Consider the following 17187-nt stretch of genomic DNA (forward strand, 5'->3'; position numbering starts at 1 on the left):
AGGATGAAGGAAGGGCTCCTTAGAGCATACCTGAAACAAAGATTTGCCTTAATCTAAAACCTGAAAAATCTGAATGCAAACTTTGGGAAATGGCTCCTGCCCTCCTTCTTTCCTTCACCCTACAATTCAGCTAACATGATCTTGCAATGCTCCACTGTTACGAAAAGAGAAAGGGTGCAACAGGAAGTGAGGCGTCAGGAGGAACCACTCAGAGTCCTCATTTAACTGCATTACTCTTGAAAAGCACAGTTGTGTCTGTCTCAGCTGGCATAAACCAGCGGGTGAACCCTACCTTTTTCAAGGTAGATTTATTACAATCCCATGTAGAATAGAGGCCCATATTTAAAAGCCTGAGATGTTCTCAAGCTAAAAATGAACTCATATAGAATTAAATGCTTACACTTTGGCAAATTACTGGCTAAGAATCTTACGAAAACAATTATGATTTTAGGAAGAACATAGAAACTGTGTTCTCTTGGTATCTTTGATCCCTCTAGCTCAATGCTATCTAAACTGACAGGCAGTAATTTCTCAGGGTTTCATTTTTTTTTAATAAAATTTTTATTAGGGGTTTTTACATAATAAAGTACAAAGATAAACAACCTTTCTTTTATCTCAACAGAGTTTCATAACTTCTTTGGACTTCCTCACATCTCCCGCTGCCATTTTCATCATCATAGATTTTTTCCATGCAATTTATCATCTAATTTGCAAATTTTATAACCACTTATTTAAATATAATCCTCTGTAAATTAATTTCTCTTAATCTCACTTTACATCCCATTCCGATCCGTTTTTGTGGTGGCCAATTATTTATGATCAAACATCCTACTTAACTTTCCACCAAATCACAATATTTTTGTAAATAAGTCTTAAATTTCCTCCAATCTTCTTCAACCCTCTCTTCTCCCAGGTCTCGAATTCTGCCAGTCATTTCAGCCAGTTGCATATAGTCCATCAGCTGCATCTGCCATTCTTCCAGAGTGGGTAGATCTTGAGTTTTCCACTTCTTGGCGATGAGTATCCTTGCTGCTGCTGTTGCGTACAAAAAGAATGTTCGGTCCTTCTTTGGCACCATCTGGCCGACAATGCCCAGGAGGAAGGCCTCTGGTTTCTTAAGGAAGGTATACTTAAATACCTTTTTCAGCTCATTATATATCATTTCCCAGAAGACCTTCACCCTGGGACAAGTCCACCAGAGGTGAAAGAATGTTCCTTCATTTTCCTTACATTTCCAACATTTATTGTCTGGCACATGGCATATTTTGGCAAGTTTAACTGGGGTCATGTACCACCTATATATCATTTTCATTACATTTTCCTTCAGAGCATTACATGCCGTGAAGTTCATCCCCGTGGTCCACAACCTTTCCCAATCCTCAAACATAATATTATGCCCAATATCCTGTGCCCACTTTATCATGGCTGACTTAACCATTTCATCTTGTGTATTCCATTTCAACAGCAAGTTATACATTCTTGAGAGTACTTTAGTCTTAGGTTCTAACAATTCTGTTTCCAACTTCGATTTCTCCACCTGGAATCCTAACTTTTTATCCTTTTTAAAAATTTCTTGAATCTGAGCGTAATGTAACCAGTCTCGCACTTTGTCTTTCATTTTTTCCAAACTCTGCAATTTCCAATTATTGCCCTCTTTCTCTATTATTTCCCAATATTTCGGCCCTTTGGCCTCCATATTGGGTCTTTTTCGGGCCTTAGCCTCCAAAGGTGATAGCCATCTTGGAGTTTTATTTTCCAATAGGTCTTTGTATTTTGTCCAGACATTAAACACTGCTTTCCTGACAATATGGTTCTTAAAGGCCTTATTGATCTTAACTTTGTCATACCATAAGTATGCATGCCAACCAAATGCATTGTTAAAACCTTCTAAATCTAACACATCAGTGTCCTCTAGAAGTAGCCAGTCTTTTAGCCAGCAGAAAGCTGCGGCTTCATAGTACAACCTTAAGTCTGGCAGGGCAAAGCCCCCTCTTTCTTTCGCATCAGTTAATATCTTAAACTTAATTCTGGGCTTTTTGCCCTGCCAGACAAATTTCTCAGGGTTTCAGACAGGGGTCTTTCTTAGCCCGACCTGGAGGTAGGGAGGCCAGGTCCAAAAGAACACAGGGCTCCTCCACTAGACCAGTAACCTTTGGCTCATCTCCAAATTTGTCTTCTCCTGCTGTTCACTACAAGATCTCTGTAGTACTTGAGTTTGCTTTTCTCTTCCTCCCTCCCATCCTCCTTTTTTGTGTCTTGTCTTTTAGCCACATGTCAGGGACTATCTTCTGCATGGGAGCCATCTCCTAGGGGCCCCTTAAAATATTTGAGGGCTGCCCCCGACCCAAGTTGATAGGCATTGCCATTCAAATGGTGTGCGTGCACCACGTCTTGTGATCAGTTATGCAGGGTGGAGCTTACCTGTCCCCCTCCCAATATTTTATTCAAGTTGGCACCCCTGATCTTCTGTCTGCATTTGTAAGCTACTCTGGTAACCCCCCTTTTTTGGCTGAAAGAAGGATAAAAATGCCACATGATGATGACAATGATGATATAGAGAGTGAAGTTCATCAGGTGTGGCTTGTCAACTTGGAGATGGCTCCTTCTGCATGGAAAACATCTTACCTACCGCTGAGCCACAGTCCTTTCCTAAACATATTGACTCTGGTGTTTCAATAGGAAAACTTGGGTGTAGTTCAAAAGGAAAAGATGGAAGATGGGCTAGATTAGTTTCAATGTTCATTCAGAAAGAAACAGATAGCTTAATCAGGGAAGCATGACTTTTCACTGCGTGCGGTTTTGGTTTTCCATTCAAGCTGGTTACAAAATTAAATATTTAAAAAGGATATTTATTTGACTGCCTCAATTAGCTCTGTCAGGAACACACACTGTTTTATTTTGTCTGGATGACAGTGTACCAATAGTCATTTCTACATTTGCAGAAATGTCTGTCAGGCCCATGGTATTTCAGCGAGTCGGCTGTTAGTATTTGACCACTTCTACTGTGACCAACGTTGTAGTGCAGCCTGTTTCATAATTTACTGATGGCACAGAGTAGTTGTTGATAAGCCTTATTAGAATTCATTCATGCTTTTCAAGAACCAAAGCTAACTTTCACTTTGAAATTCTAAAAGTTCTGTGCTGGCATTCTTGCTACACAGGAAAATGCTGATGAAAACAATGGCTGCTGAAATGGCAATTATTTGCTGAGTTGTTCACAACCAGATGTGATGAGGACATCTCCAGTAGATGTTACCTACTGAGCACTTGATGAAACATCTGTGTGATGCGACATTTATTACACTGCTTACTGGTTCACTGTAAGGGCAAACTGGGTTCTTACCTTCATAAGGGCACAGTGCCTTCAGTATCCAACAGGCAGGAGTGCTTTGTTCAGCAGGCCAGCAAATCTGCTGCTGTTGAAACAAATAAGAGGACAGCACAATGCACATTTGATGCAAGAAGTATAGATTCCCTGGGAATCTTGCACTTCAGAACATCAAAATCTTGCAAACTCTCTCTCTCTCTCTCTCTCTCTCTCTAAAACATATTATACAAATGATGAATTATGCAAAATGGTCTGATTTGTTTTTGTTTTAATTACCAGTGTATTTTTTTAATAAAAAAACTTTTAGTCTCATATACCTCCTAGCACTATTCATACCAAATAAAGTAGAATAATAAACAGCATTTCTATTTCAGCTTGTCTGTTCCTTAACATAAGAGAAACATATTTCTATGCCCTTTGGAAGCTGGCTGATGAATGATGAAAGAGGCATAAAGAGAATAGCACTGGATTTCAGAATTAAGTTACCAAAGCTAATAGTCAAATAAGAATCCGTGTTGCATGGAAAAGATGGGCAGAGATGTGAGAAGCTGGGGTGAGTGAACTGTATGGATTTTTTGGCAATTGTTTTACTAGTTAAGATTAGGGATGTGAGAGAAATCCAAGTCAGTTTACACTTAAAGGTGATCTTATCTAATTCACACTTTCCAGACTATCCATGAAGCATAGCCATAATTTGAAATTTGCACTTTCCCAAATCTTGCAGTGCAGTTCTCCAGCCAAATGTGTACAGAAATGCATTTAATAGGATAAACTGTGAATATAAAGGAATATATTGGTGAAAACGACAGACAAAACACATTATATTAGGGGAAATTGCTTTTGCAAAAATGCATCCATTAGGAGAGATTTGCACTAAAATGCTGAAGTTTCATGAGGACTTTTTTAAAAAATCCTGAAATGATGTGGAAATATGAAGAACCAAGCATAAGACTGGAAAAATAAGAAACAGAGAAAAATCAAAATAGACATGTTTGCCTAGTTAAGAACGAGAAAATCTCTTCCCTTTGCAATAATAAATATGAGAGGATAACAAATGTGAATTATCTTTTCCGAATGCTCTGGCAAATAAGTAGAGTCTTTTAAAAATGAAACAAGGATTAAAGGCCTGACATACTGATGTTAATTGAAGCACTGCTGAACGGACGTGCTTTTTAGCAGTGACAAATAATTTAGTCTTCTTGCTGGCTCCATACAGCTTGTTGGCTCCGTATGACTCTTCTAACTATGTATAAATTACTGGCTAAAGCTACAGAGTTCTATATCCCCCCCTCCCATTTTGCAATAGTCTTCAAATTGAGCAGCTTTGGCTAACGAGGAATCATGTATGGCACCCACAGAAGGCAAATTTAATATAGGCACTCTGAATACCTGCCTTTGCACAAATGTTACTGTCTGTACAATTCCTGTCAATAATAATAAAAAGCTAATTCTAAAACACCTGTTAAAAACCCTGTTGACACTAATTCCATGTCCAGCTGCTTGCTCACTGCAAGCACAACTTCATCCTAAGCCTTCTGGGGTGGGGGCAGAAAAGGAACTGCTCTCTAGCAGGTCTTTCTCAGATGGTGGAAACTGGGCTAGCTTCATTTAAATTAAGCCTACTTGTGCCATGCATGAATTGGATCCCAGCTGAGGACCAGTTTACTGCACGTGTTTGGTATAGCTACTCAATGGACAAGGTGCCTAGAAGATAAATTACCTGAGAGGAAGCCGCAGGGAATAGGAAGACTGACTTTGAGGAACAATGTTCAAGGCTGCAGTCCAGTGTATGCTTACTCGAGGTAATATTCTCCTCATTTAATTCCAGTTCAAGAGCCAACTTTGCCTCTGCCTTGCCCATCCCTCTCTGCCTCCTGGTAAGTAGCAGTGACTTATTTGACTGGCCTGGTCTACAAATGCAGCAGAATTAGGTGGGTATGAAGTTATAGGTTGAGCAGGCTTACCTCAGGTTGTAAGCAAACAATCACTTTTTTTAAAAAAATGTTTCCTTAGCAAAAATAAAGAAAATGGAAAGAGAGCAGAGAAGGGAGTACAGTAGTTATACTGGAATAATTCTTCCTGATGACCTAAAATGTACCTGTAAGGAGAATTTTTTTTGGGGGGGGTGTCACAGGTGGGAACCTTCAAAAGTTTCACATGCACACAGAGAGAGACACATACCGCCTCCAGCCTGAAATGCATAGTTCCCTTCACCACCGTAAGGGGAAAGCCAAGACCCAAATTTCATAAAAACATAGCAGAAGAGAAGCAGTATGTCTTTCATTATCCTTAACACAATAAGGCATTAACTTACCTGTCTGTAATCTATTTTTAAACCTTCTATGCCTACAAGAGATCCATGTTGAAACACACCAATGTGAGGAAACCAATTATCCACCAATACTGACTGCGCTGCTAAAGAAAATGATGCCTTTTGAAATACTATTTTTGCTAATGTAGGTGGACAATAAAAAGGAGAGCAAACTCTCAGGAATCAGCGGGAGTTTGAAATGTAGACAATTTGCTTTAATAGCAGTGTCCTCTTGGGGATACGTTCGAAGATCTCTGATCCTCCTGTCATTGATGTCTAGGAAGCATTTCCTATGGAAATTGAATTTTTTAAAAAAGACCAAGCCCAATGGGGGAAATGTTGGACTAGATGTAAACCTGTGACAAGCTCCACGGCTTTGATTATACAGAGACCGCTGGGATTTTTGAAATATGGTTCTTTCATTGTGCCAGACGTGCACTCCAAAACAGACACACACACCCCCCAAAAATACTAAGGGACACCCAGTTTTCCTTTATATCATCCTATAGGGTCACACTCAAACTCTGAATTCAATAACCAGAGCAAAATCTCTCTGCAAAACATTTTCTCTCCAGTATAGCTGACACCCAGTTATTGAACAGGCATAGTACTGAGCTGTAAGTCCTACAGATGTCAGTGGTTCTTTCTTCCAATTGTGCATAGGACTGTAGCCTTGGGAAGGAGCACCAATTGAGCCCATGTTCAATTCAGTGGACTTGTAAATGAGTTAAAATGAAGGGTAAAATGTTCACTATACACAGCGAGCTGTTCAAAGGCTATTTAAGCTTGTTTGGCGCACAGCATTCTCAAGGACGTTTTCAAGGTCACAGAGCAACGCAGAAGCAGCCTTAAGGTTAGCATCCTTACCTATTGCTTCATTACCTGTCCAAGGTCTTGCCTATTACACAACACAGCCCTGCCTTTCAGGGGATAGTGCTGAGGTTTGGTTTTGCCTCAAAAGAGTAGTGTGGCAATTTATACATTCCTGTCACTTTGTAAAGACATTGGGTTAACTCAGATGCAATCAAACTTACTGCCAAAGGGGAAAACAAATAAGGTAAACACCAAAGCCACTTGCTACAAATACATGACTAACCCTATCGAGCATGAGAATTCTCCTGAAACAACCATTTGCAATTGCCTTTATGAGAGGGGAAGGGAAGGGTCTCTGAATGCAGCATGGAAGCTTGGATTGACAAACCAACTTTTTGCACATCCATCAACTGGCTGATTCGTGAAGCATTTCTGACTAGAAGGGACCACACAATGGTTCTTGCGATCACGCTGAAAGTTGCGAGAAATGAAATTTAATTTGCATTACAATGCACCATTTAAAAAATTGCATTACAAAGTAGTCCTCTCACAGGACTCCCGTGACTTCCTTTCCACTTATTTGAAAAGCAGACAGCAGACAGTGAATTTAAGCAGAATTTAAGAGGCACCACATTCATTTTTATCCTAAAATGAAGCCAGGACTCATGAAGTAAACACAAACTAGAGGGGGAAAGTCAATATTGTGCAGACATCATAAAATTACTGCAATCCCACAAATTGTAAAACTGGCATTTTGTACAGGAAGGAGAATACATGTGTAACATTTTTTTAGGGTAATGGTACTGAGTTTAAAGCACTATATTCAGTCCAAACGTACTTTTCTTCTCTAGGGTTGATCTTTTGCAGGGAGTATCAGCTTTGCAAGTGAGAATCAGAAACTGTGTAGGATTCCAATTGGCTGCATTCCTGTGTCATAACAAAAAACTGTTCTATTTTTTTAAAAAAGTTTCCTTTTAAAAAATTAATAAGGCAATGAATGAACAGATAAAATATGAATATTTCAGCAGCGGTTTAACATTTTAAGAAGGTAGACAGTTCATCTGAAGCATGATAATGAATGTTTGTCACTGCAAAGCCATGAAGAACCATACTTATCCCACAGCTAAAGGATATGCAGTGATCTGTTTTTTATATTGGGTTTACATCACCCTAATAGGGTAAAATAATGACATAAAGTACCAAGACTGGATTACTGCAATGTGTTCTGTGTGAGACTTCCCTTGGGCTTGATCTGGAAGCTGCCCTGGTTGCCAATTTCCTACTGGACCAAGTTCAAGGTGCTGCTACTAGTATATAAAGCCTTCAACAACTTGGGACCAGCATCTGTTAGATAGATCACCTTACTCTAGATATGCCCACTATGCCACTTTGATCTGCAGAACTGGCACGGCTACACTACAGGTATCATATATTACCCATTCTGCATTTGTAAGAAATCAATCTTTCAGTGTGACAGCACCAAACTTTGGAACTCCCTATTGACATCAGGCAGGTGCCTTTGCTGTACTCTTCTCAGAGCCTACTAAAAACCCCTTTTAAAAAGCCTGCTGAAACGTGTAGAATGTTGGTGTGTGTTTTAATTTGTTTGTTAGCCTACACCTTGGTGTGAACCTCCCCATGGCAATTCCTACTGGTTGCCCAGCAGGCAGGCTGGGTAGAATCCCAGTGCAGGATGTGGGCTGCCTAGAATAAGGTTACCAGATTTTTTCCAATGAATCCGGGGACACCTTTCAGCTTCCTACTAAATAGATGGATTTTGTCAGGGGACTGATCTGTAAATCCGGGATTGTCCCCAGGAAACAGGGAAATCTGGTAACCTTAGCCTAGAAGCAAGAGAGAGGATCCTTGCCTTTATGCAAGATCAAACCCCAGTGATCCTGTACCCAATGAAGTTTTGGCCTCGTTGTTCTTGTACATGGTTCTAGTCTGCTTCCCGCACTTCTGCCTCTCTGCACACAGCTATATTTTTGGTGCACAGACTTACATATTCAGATGGGAGTGTCAGGATTGTGGCAAGTGTTCTTTCCTTACATTAAAGGATGAATATGCCAAACAATGAAATAATTTCACCATTTTTTAGGAGAAGGTTTCAGTTGAAAGCAAGAAAGGAGAAAATGTATTATTTAATTTCAACAGTTAATTGACTGACTGAAAGAATCGCATTTGACTTCAGGAGCCCTTGAATCAGAGACTCAATAAAACAAATATTTGCCTCCATGATGGCCCAGCTTCCCGAATTCATGCAGTTATTTTCTGTTAGTGTTAAGGGGCCTTGAAAATATCAATCCTAGGCATGTTACTGATGAACTAGACCCATTGTGAAGTATTTTGTAATGCTACACTTAGCTATGCCGCTAACTTAATATGCAAATAAATTCAAGTATTTACTGAGCCATGAGAGAGCTACTAGGCACATCTCTCATCGTCATTGATAGGGAAAATAGATGGAGGCTACCAAATGGAATCGGGAGATAAGATATATGCAAAATATTTCTCTGTTGCAAAGGCAAAGTGCACAGCTGCAGCAACATTAAGGATAAATAGATTTCTTTTCATGATAGTCTCTTATGAACATATTTTTCTCTCTGTGTGTAAGCAGTTATAAGCTGTGCCATTTTCAGATCATAGAGTCACTTGTACTGCAAATCTCTCTTCACTGGGCTGGACAACATCCCCGCCCAGCTCCTGAGGTTTCAGAACACTGCTCTAGAATCTCAGGGCTCATCCAAACTTCTGCTTGTCCCATGCCTAGAAAACGTGGAGCTCAGTGGTTTTCCCCTTGTCCCATTCATTTCCCAGGAAAAACCCACTCTCTTGTGCTAAATCAGAGCAGACCTCAATCTAGAGCAACCCCAAATTTTTATTTGCTTCAATTGAGTGCTAAAGAGCAATTTTTCCTGAGGGGAAACAGTGGGACAAGAGGAATGGTGGATGAGCCCTTAGTTCAAGTTGCCTCTACAGCAAAACATGGTAGTATGGAATGCCTCTGCTCAGGGTCCAGCTCAAACACCATGCCACCATTATTATTATTATTATTATTATTATTATTATTATTATTATTATTATTATTATTATATTTATACCCTGCCCATTTGGCTGGGCACCCCAGCCTTCTTCCAGGATATGCCATAGATAGATCTGAGCATTTCCATCAAATAGATAGCAGAAGATTCTAGTTCCACACCCCACAAGTGAACTAGAAGCCACTAATAGGCAGCCATCTTCTGATGCTTCAGATGCAAATTGTGCATAGAAACTATTTTTTAAAAATCAGAAAATTAATTACAGACCTGGAGATAATGTGATGACTTGCATTCTGTTACTAGTACAGTATAGTCACAGAAGCTTGCTGCATATCCTGTGTGCTTTTCCTGTAATAAAGATCTGTCAATCATCTTTCACGAAACAATGAATGTAGCAATAGCTAATCTTTTTAAAGTTCCTTCACAATCTCTGGTTACCTAGGCGATACCTGTGATTAGAAGATTCCTCACAACATTAGCATTTTCCAATACTCAAAGTCCACTTGTAGCACATTGCTATAGACTTGACTATTTCTCTCTCAAATAGCATTTCTCCTCAGGGAAATTCTCACAGATGGTGCTGGGAAATGGCAGCGTCTTATATATTTTATAAGAACCTATGGGATTTAATAGAGAAATCCAATCCTGGTATACCATGCATATGTATACCATATTCTATATACTAAGAATTATCTCTCAAGTTCTGTAGGAGGTGCCTTGCTATCATTTTAAATCTTAAGTTCCCCTTCAAATTTGGTATTTCAAAGGGTGATTCTCTCACCTTTGTTTAGCAACCTTTTGACTCATTCTCATTGTCCACATACAATCTTATCCACCTGCCTACAGAAAAGCGGGGGGGGGGGGGGGGGCAAGTTACCTATACCGGCAGTTGCTTCACAAACAGCAAAACTGGGGTGAAAAACTAAAAGTTCATACTCATACACCCCTAATTACCTCAAGTTTTAAGTCTTAATTTACTGAAATCTGTAAGGGTTTAATTGATCCACATGCACATTTATCCTATTTCTTTCCCCTGTATGGTTCTGTATTCTCACAAAATTACACACCAAACCATCTCATTCTGGATGACTGAGATATTTGTATCTTCAGAGTATTTTCTACATATGCAGAAAAATCTGTTTTAAAATGTGTTTTAAATGGGGAGGTGAACAAATCACTGTTTCACTTATCAGCATATTAATACACCTATATATTAACAGCAACTTATTTCAAACATTCGTGCCATTTGGGCAAGGAAGTAAATAGATATTTTCTCTTTATTCCCATCTTTTGGAGCATAAAGAGGAGATATTGCTAAATGAATAACAGGATTTTTAAAAGACCCGTTTAACAGGAATACACCTATATTTCTACCTGATTATTGTTTTTAATTATGGTTGTTAGACATTCTGGAAGTCTTCAGTCTGAAGAGCAAAATATACATTTATGTATAAATAATATATACATATATACACGCTAGTTATTCTGTTCAGCTGAGACACATATGAATGTTTGGCTACATATCCCTTCTGGTCACTAAATTATACTAAACATCAGTTCAGCAGATATCAGGTCAGCAACTAGATTTTTTCTGGACGGCCACTGTGAGAGGGGGGTGAGTAGCAGACATGACCCACCACCACCACTCTCCAGAGGGCTGGCTTCCAAGGCCTAATGTCCCTGGTGCCTCTCTGGTTTGTGAGGTATTCCTCCTGGCCCAGGGGCTTCTGATCTCTGAAACCTACTGCTATGCAAATTTACCCTGCTACCTTTCACGTAGCCCTGTTTCAAGGCTACTTCATCTTGGCAAAATTAGCTGCTTGAGAATGAAGACTGAGAAGCTCCTTGAAGCCTGGTGTGAGCTGCTGAGACTGCTGTATATTGCAACTCAACCCAAATTTAGCATTTCACCACTCAGCCTACAGAGCAGTCCTTTCTATCTCTTAAGCTGTAACTAAGTGATGCAGAAGACATTCTATATGCTATATACATGTCAAGGAAGGAAGAGTAAAGCTTTGAGATATTGGACTGAATTGCACAACACTATAGTTTTCTGGTACACATCTGTGTGACTATATAAATCAGATATTGGGTGATATCCAACAGGAGTCATAGGGTAGATCCACTGAAATCAATGGAGTTAAATGACTTAAGTTCATTGATTTGAACAAATGTACTCTGAATATGACTAAGTTGGATATCAGCCATCGTGGATAGTATAATGGAGAGAATGCTTAGTGTGACTGTTAGATACTGAGGATTTTATTCAAATTCCTGTTAGGTATATGTTTCTTGTCTTTGAGGAAAACTGCTATAAATAACAAAATGAAAAATAACTTTTAAAAAATTAAAACAGGCACATTCTCTCAGCAATCCTTATACCCTCTTTGTGAGACACAGCAGTATTATTATCCCCACAAACTACATATTTGGGAGGAGGGCAGAGCAGACTGAGGAGTGGCTTGCCAAAGATTCCTAAATTGATAGCAAACATGTTATTTGACTACACTGTGTACATACTTTACCTTTAAAGCACATTCAAACTATGTTCCTTCCCTCAAAGAATTCTGGGCACTGTAGTTTAGCCTTAGCAACCTTTAACAAACTACAGTACCCAGAGGTTTTTTAAGGCAAAGAATGTGTTTCAAATGTGCTTTAAGAATATACTGTGTATACAGTCCATGTTTCTCAGCCACTATGTGACAATTGTTCTTACCATTAGCCTAAAAGATACAAGCATTTTAAATGTGAGCTCAAGCTTGCAGGGTCTGTTCTGTTTTATATATATATATATATTTAAAAAACACATAAAAATCCTGAAATATTTAAACACCATGGCATGTTGTCATGGGTCTATTCCTGTTGTAACCTTGCTCTTCCAATTGCTTTAAGCACTCCGAGTCAACAAAATAAAACAAAAATCCCAATTTCATAAGACAAAAGAAGGGACATGCAAACATAAGAAAACTGCTTCTAGATCAGTCCAAAAATCTATCTGTTTCACCATCTTCCACCCTGCAGTGGCCAAGCAGGTACAAAGATGTGAAGGCAACAGAATCTAGAATCTCTAGAATCTAATACTAATAATCAGAGCTACTGCATCCAAACATGGAGGTTTCATTGAGCTATCATAGCTAACTGTTGTTAATAGACCCATACTCCATGTGTTGGTCTGACCCCCTTTAAATCTACACTGGATGTGGGGGGGGGACTTTAGTACTATTTTTGGTTTTACCAATGCAACCTGATATTAATTTATGGATAAGCAAAATGAGTGCTGCATAGTTGAAAATATGCAGGGGGGGGAGAGAGATGCAGGTTTTATATCCTCATAGCATCTTTCTAGTACTGTACTGGATCCAAAACTTTGAGTGGATAGTGAAAAATGTAACTGAACAATGCAGGCTGCAGGCAAGCAAAAGGGTGGGGTGTCACTGTCTGTAGTTTCCTTATGCCAGCTCAAAATAGTATCATTGCTAGGGTTGCAAAGGGAGGGGAATTTGTATGAAAGCAGAAAGGATGCTATGCCACCTCACTTTCAAATAACTGTTCTCAATTTGGGGACAGTAAAGAATGAGTAAGGGTCAAAATTAACTGGGGACAATCCCCAGGTAGAGGTATCACTTAAGCTGTCTTGGTAAGCACCTGAGGGGGTGGGATATCCCTTATTGGTTGTGTGGTCACCTTTTGTTCATTCACAGTATAAACTGTTGCTGGAGGCTGTTCAGACTCACAGATCAGCTTGTAGTATTAATTCCGTTCCCCATGGCATTCACCTGTGTATTACAAAGCATTCTGGTTACAAATGCTTCAAACAGGTCTCTGAAGACGCAAAGATATCAAATCTATCCAGCTGCCACATTTGTACAAGCCTGTGTGTCAGGATTGATTCCGACAAGAGATTAGACTCAAATTTTTGATCTAGCCCAGGAATTTTTGATCAAGCCCAGGACATAGATTCATGCTTTTTCTCCAGGAGTGGAAATTTAACCACTCTTGACAAAATTGTATAGAGAAAACAACCACCGTAAGACAATTCTTTGAAACATACACATGGGAGTGAATAAGCAAGAAATATATTGAACCTAATATTGCCAAAAGATCTCTAAAAGCAGGTATTTTAAAGGTCAGTAAATCCTCTGCTGGAGGAATATGCTACTGAAACATTTTCTGCCTGATCCACAGATAGGTAATATCAGTGCAGAAGCACAGAATTTATTGGACATAAACTCAACCTGTATCCAACTTCTCAAGCTCTGCTGGCTCCAGGATCAGAGCCACCAATTCACATCAGCATCAGATTTGTCCCTAAAGACTTGTCCTAAACTCAAGATAGTAATGACTGAATCTCTGAGAAAGCTGCAAGCAATTCAGTCCAGCTAAATCCTCTGATTTTCAGGTTGCAGCTCTATATATGCACAGAACAAACACTTGGCATTTTCTACTCATTCACTCCTGTTGTGTCTGCTTCCCCCCACCCCCCAACCTCTATTTTTCTGCGGAGCCAGCCTTAGAAGCCCAGAGCATATAATATTTTTATTTTATTTTTAAAAGCATCCACCCATCAAGAGGCTGCTTGACCACAAATCCGCAGGCATTTTGTTTAAACATAAAAATTTGAATTTCAGGAACATGTCACACATGAGCTGGAAACTCCATATTATTCCTCCTTAATGAGATGAACCTATTCACTGAAAGCCCATTCATGGACTCGTATTTACAAACGGGGGTGGGGTGGGGGGAGAGAAGCAACTTTGAGAGATGCCCATTGTTCAATTACTCATTGATAATCCCCTTGGTCTAAGGTGGAAGGTAATTGCGTTAGGGGCATCGGAGAGGCTTTTTCATGCAACAGATGCATTTCCCCTGACTCAGACGCAGACTCTTTTTGTTTCTGGGTGTTCCACTAAATAGTCATCAAATACACATTTCCATATACATTTTAAAACATGTAAAATAATATAGTGCAGGTAAACACAGCCAAAGCTAAAAAAAATAAAATGGTATTCTCTGTAAGTTCTATGTTTTACACTCTCCAAGTTAAAATCATCATGCTTAAAATATATACAGGGCTTCCTGTGAATTTCATTAAGGGTACATCAGCATAAATCTTCAGGTATAAATAGATCACTTTTGGACAGAATGTTTAAAGGGATTCATAGCCGTAACAGCAAAATCTAGGCTATAACCACACTGTTTATATTCTGGTATAAGCAGTTTTCAAAACACACACACACACACACACACACCCCTTTACTTGTCAGAAATGGGGAAAGTCCACTTTGACAAACATATGAAAAACCTTCAAGACATTCATTTATCATCAAAACCACAGAATTAACTACACACACACACACACACACACACTTTGATACTGAAAAAAAACAAAACATGCAGAAGGCTTAAATAGGATGCCTTTCCATACGGAACTGTTCCAAAGACAGTACTAATAATTAGCATTAAGGTGGTTAAACTTAAGGCTTGAGTGTTCCCTGAAATTGTACACCAGGATATGTGCATATGCATACATGTATGAATCACATTAAAAGGCTGTAGAAATATTGAAGTCGATAGCATGGCATGCCGATATAATGACAGCTGATTTTTTAATAACGGGATGACCCAGCAGCAGCAGCAGCAGCAACAAAGCACAGGGAAAACAACCACCACAACAACAACAACCCCCCTCCCCTTACCTATTGCTTATGTTTTAATGATGGATCAGCTTCTTTACAGACACCAGATATTTTGGCCCAGAGAGTAGAGGACTTGGAGCACGTGCACGCAGACCGTTCCACAAGCCATTTTCCCCCTGTCCGTTAGCACACCGTACATCTCCAGCAGCTCCGCTCTCCAGCTGCAAACATCTCATTAGACTAATGCATTCAGCACAGGCAGAAAACTCGATTTACCATAGCTACAGCAATGAATTTCCATTACGATGACAGCTTCAACCACATCATGTCCGGAAAACCAGCCAACCACTGCCTTTTAAAGAACACACACACACACATTTTACAAGCAGAAAATGAGGCCTGTGTGTGTGTGTGTGTGTGTGTGTGTGGTGCTGTGCTGTGCTGTGCTGTGCTGTGCTGTGTTTTCTTCCGCTCGCTGCAGCTAAACTAAAGAGGGAGGGATGTGTCACGTTATAGAAAGTCTGCATAAATAGGTAAAAAGCATTTGTACTTTTAAAATAATGTCCCTTACAGTAACAGGAATTCTTTGACAATGATTACAGTGGGGGTTAGGAACCTCTCTCTCTCAATCTTTTTCTCTCTCTCTCTCTTTCTCTCTCTCTCTCTCTTTTTTTAAAACTATCCCTCCTTTGTTGCCATAGTAACCAGACTGTATCATCATCTCTTTGTCCCAGTCATGCAGCAACGTGGCCCAGTATTGCGCTTTAGACGACATCAGCGACATGAAGGATCTGTCGTTCGTTCGACTGGCGATAACGACAGCAGGCGGCTGTGGCTTTTGACGCAACAAATGTTTTCCTCAGTTAATGGCACTGTTTATGCAGGCTAGCCATTTTATGTACTAACGCTTGTGCTCCCGATCTAGGGTGTATCAGGTGCCTACAATGCAACAGTGATGGGCACAAAACGCTATCTACGAAAGTTGGTTAAAATAGCAGTCGAGGATGGACAGAATGGAGCCCAGGGAAGTGAGGAGGAGATCTTATCTTCATTCACCTTCCAAGGCATAGCACAGGCCGGTAGCATTTGAGGAAAACTTCCTGCAAATAAAATTAAACAACAATCATCCTTCCATGTACCACTGTGATGTCTGCAATTAGATTAGGTTTTATTGTGGCTCTAAAAAAGAAAAGAGTGCGACATCCCTCATTCACTACAGGCTTATATATAATTTGCTGCATTAGATTGTTATAAATTCAAAAGGAAGTCCCCAGTAATATAGGCCTCTTTGGAGAAAAATGTTAGACAAAAATGAACACAGCGTTGTTGGTTCAGACCAAGGTCCACATAATCTCCCATTTTGTTTACAACCAGATGTTTCTGGAAAGCTTACAAGCAGGACATGATTTTCAGGGTTTCCCAAACTTGGGTCTCCAGCTGTTTTTGGACTACAACTCCCATCATCTCTAGCTAGTAGGACCAGTGGTCAAGGATGATGGGAATTATTGTCCAAAAACAGCTGGAGACCCAAGTTTAGGAAGCCCTGTCCCCAGCATCTGATAATTAGAGGTAAAGTGGTACCTCAGGTTAAGTACTTAATTTGTTCCGGAGGTCCGTACTTAACCTGAAACTGTTCTTAACCTGAAGACCACTTTAGCTAATGGGGCCTCCTGCTGCCACTGCACTGCCAGAGCACGATTTCTGTTCTCATCCTGAAGCAAAGTTCTTAACCTGAAGCACTATTTCTGGGTTAGCGGAGTCTGTAACCTGAAGCATATGTAACCTGAAGCGTATGTAACCCGAGGTACCACTGTATACTGCACCTGAACATGGAAGTTATATTCCTCCACCAAGGTTAACAGGCCTTGGAAGACCTATCCTCTGTGAAATTAATTTTGCATTGAGTACTTTCTTTTGCCTATCACCACCAGTATATTTACTGCTGCAGTTATATACACTTATATATGCTATTAATGAACTTCATCTCTGAGAAAGCACACAAAAGTAGCCTATAGAGGTTTGAGCAGGCTCAGTAGCCATGATATGCTGAGTATT

The 17187-nt window shown here is 39.8% G+C and overlaps 1 protein-coding gene across 2 annotated transcripts in view; it reads right to left on the minus strand.

Annotated features, from left to right (window-relative positions):
* The window catches only part of SCML4 (Scm polycomb group protein like 4), a 75023-nt gene extending 59270 nt beyond the window's left edge, over window positions 1-15753 (minus strand). Inside the window, exons 1-2 of one of the 2 annotated variants that reach the window (XM_083731416.1) lie at window positions 15193-15753; window positions 3344-3416 (exon numbers count right to left, since the gene is read on the minus strand). The gene's annotated coding sequence lies outside the window, so the exon portion shown is untranslated. The remainder of the gene's footprint in view (window positions 1-3343; window positions 3417-15192) is intronic. The other variant, XM_083731417.1, reaches the window with a different exon arrangement.
* Window positions 15754-17187: the final 1434 nt, after the last annotated feature.

The sequence above is a fragment of the Podarcis gaigeae genome, assembly GCF_964106915.1.
Source record: "Podarcis gaigeae genome assembly, chromosome: 3".
NCBI classification, from domain to species: domain Eukaryota; kingdom Metazoa; phylum Chordata; class Lepidosauria; order Squamata; family Lacertidae; genus Podarcis; species Podarcis gaigeae.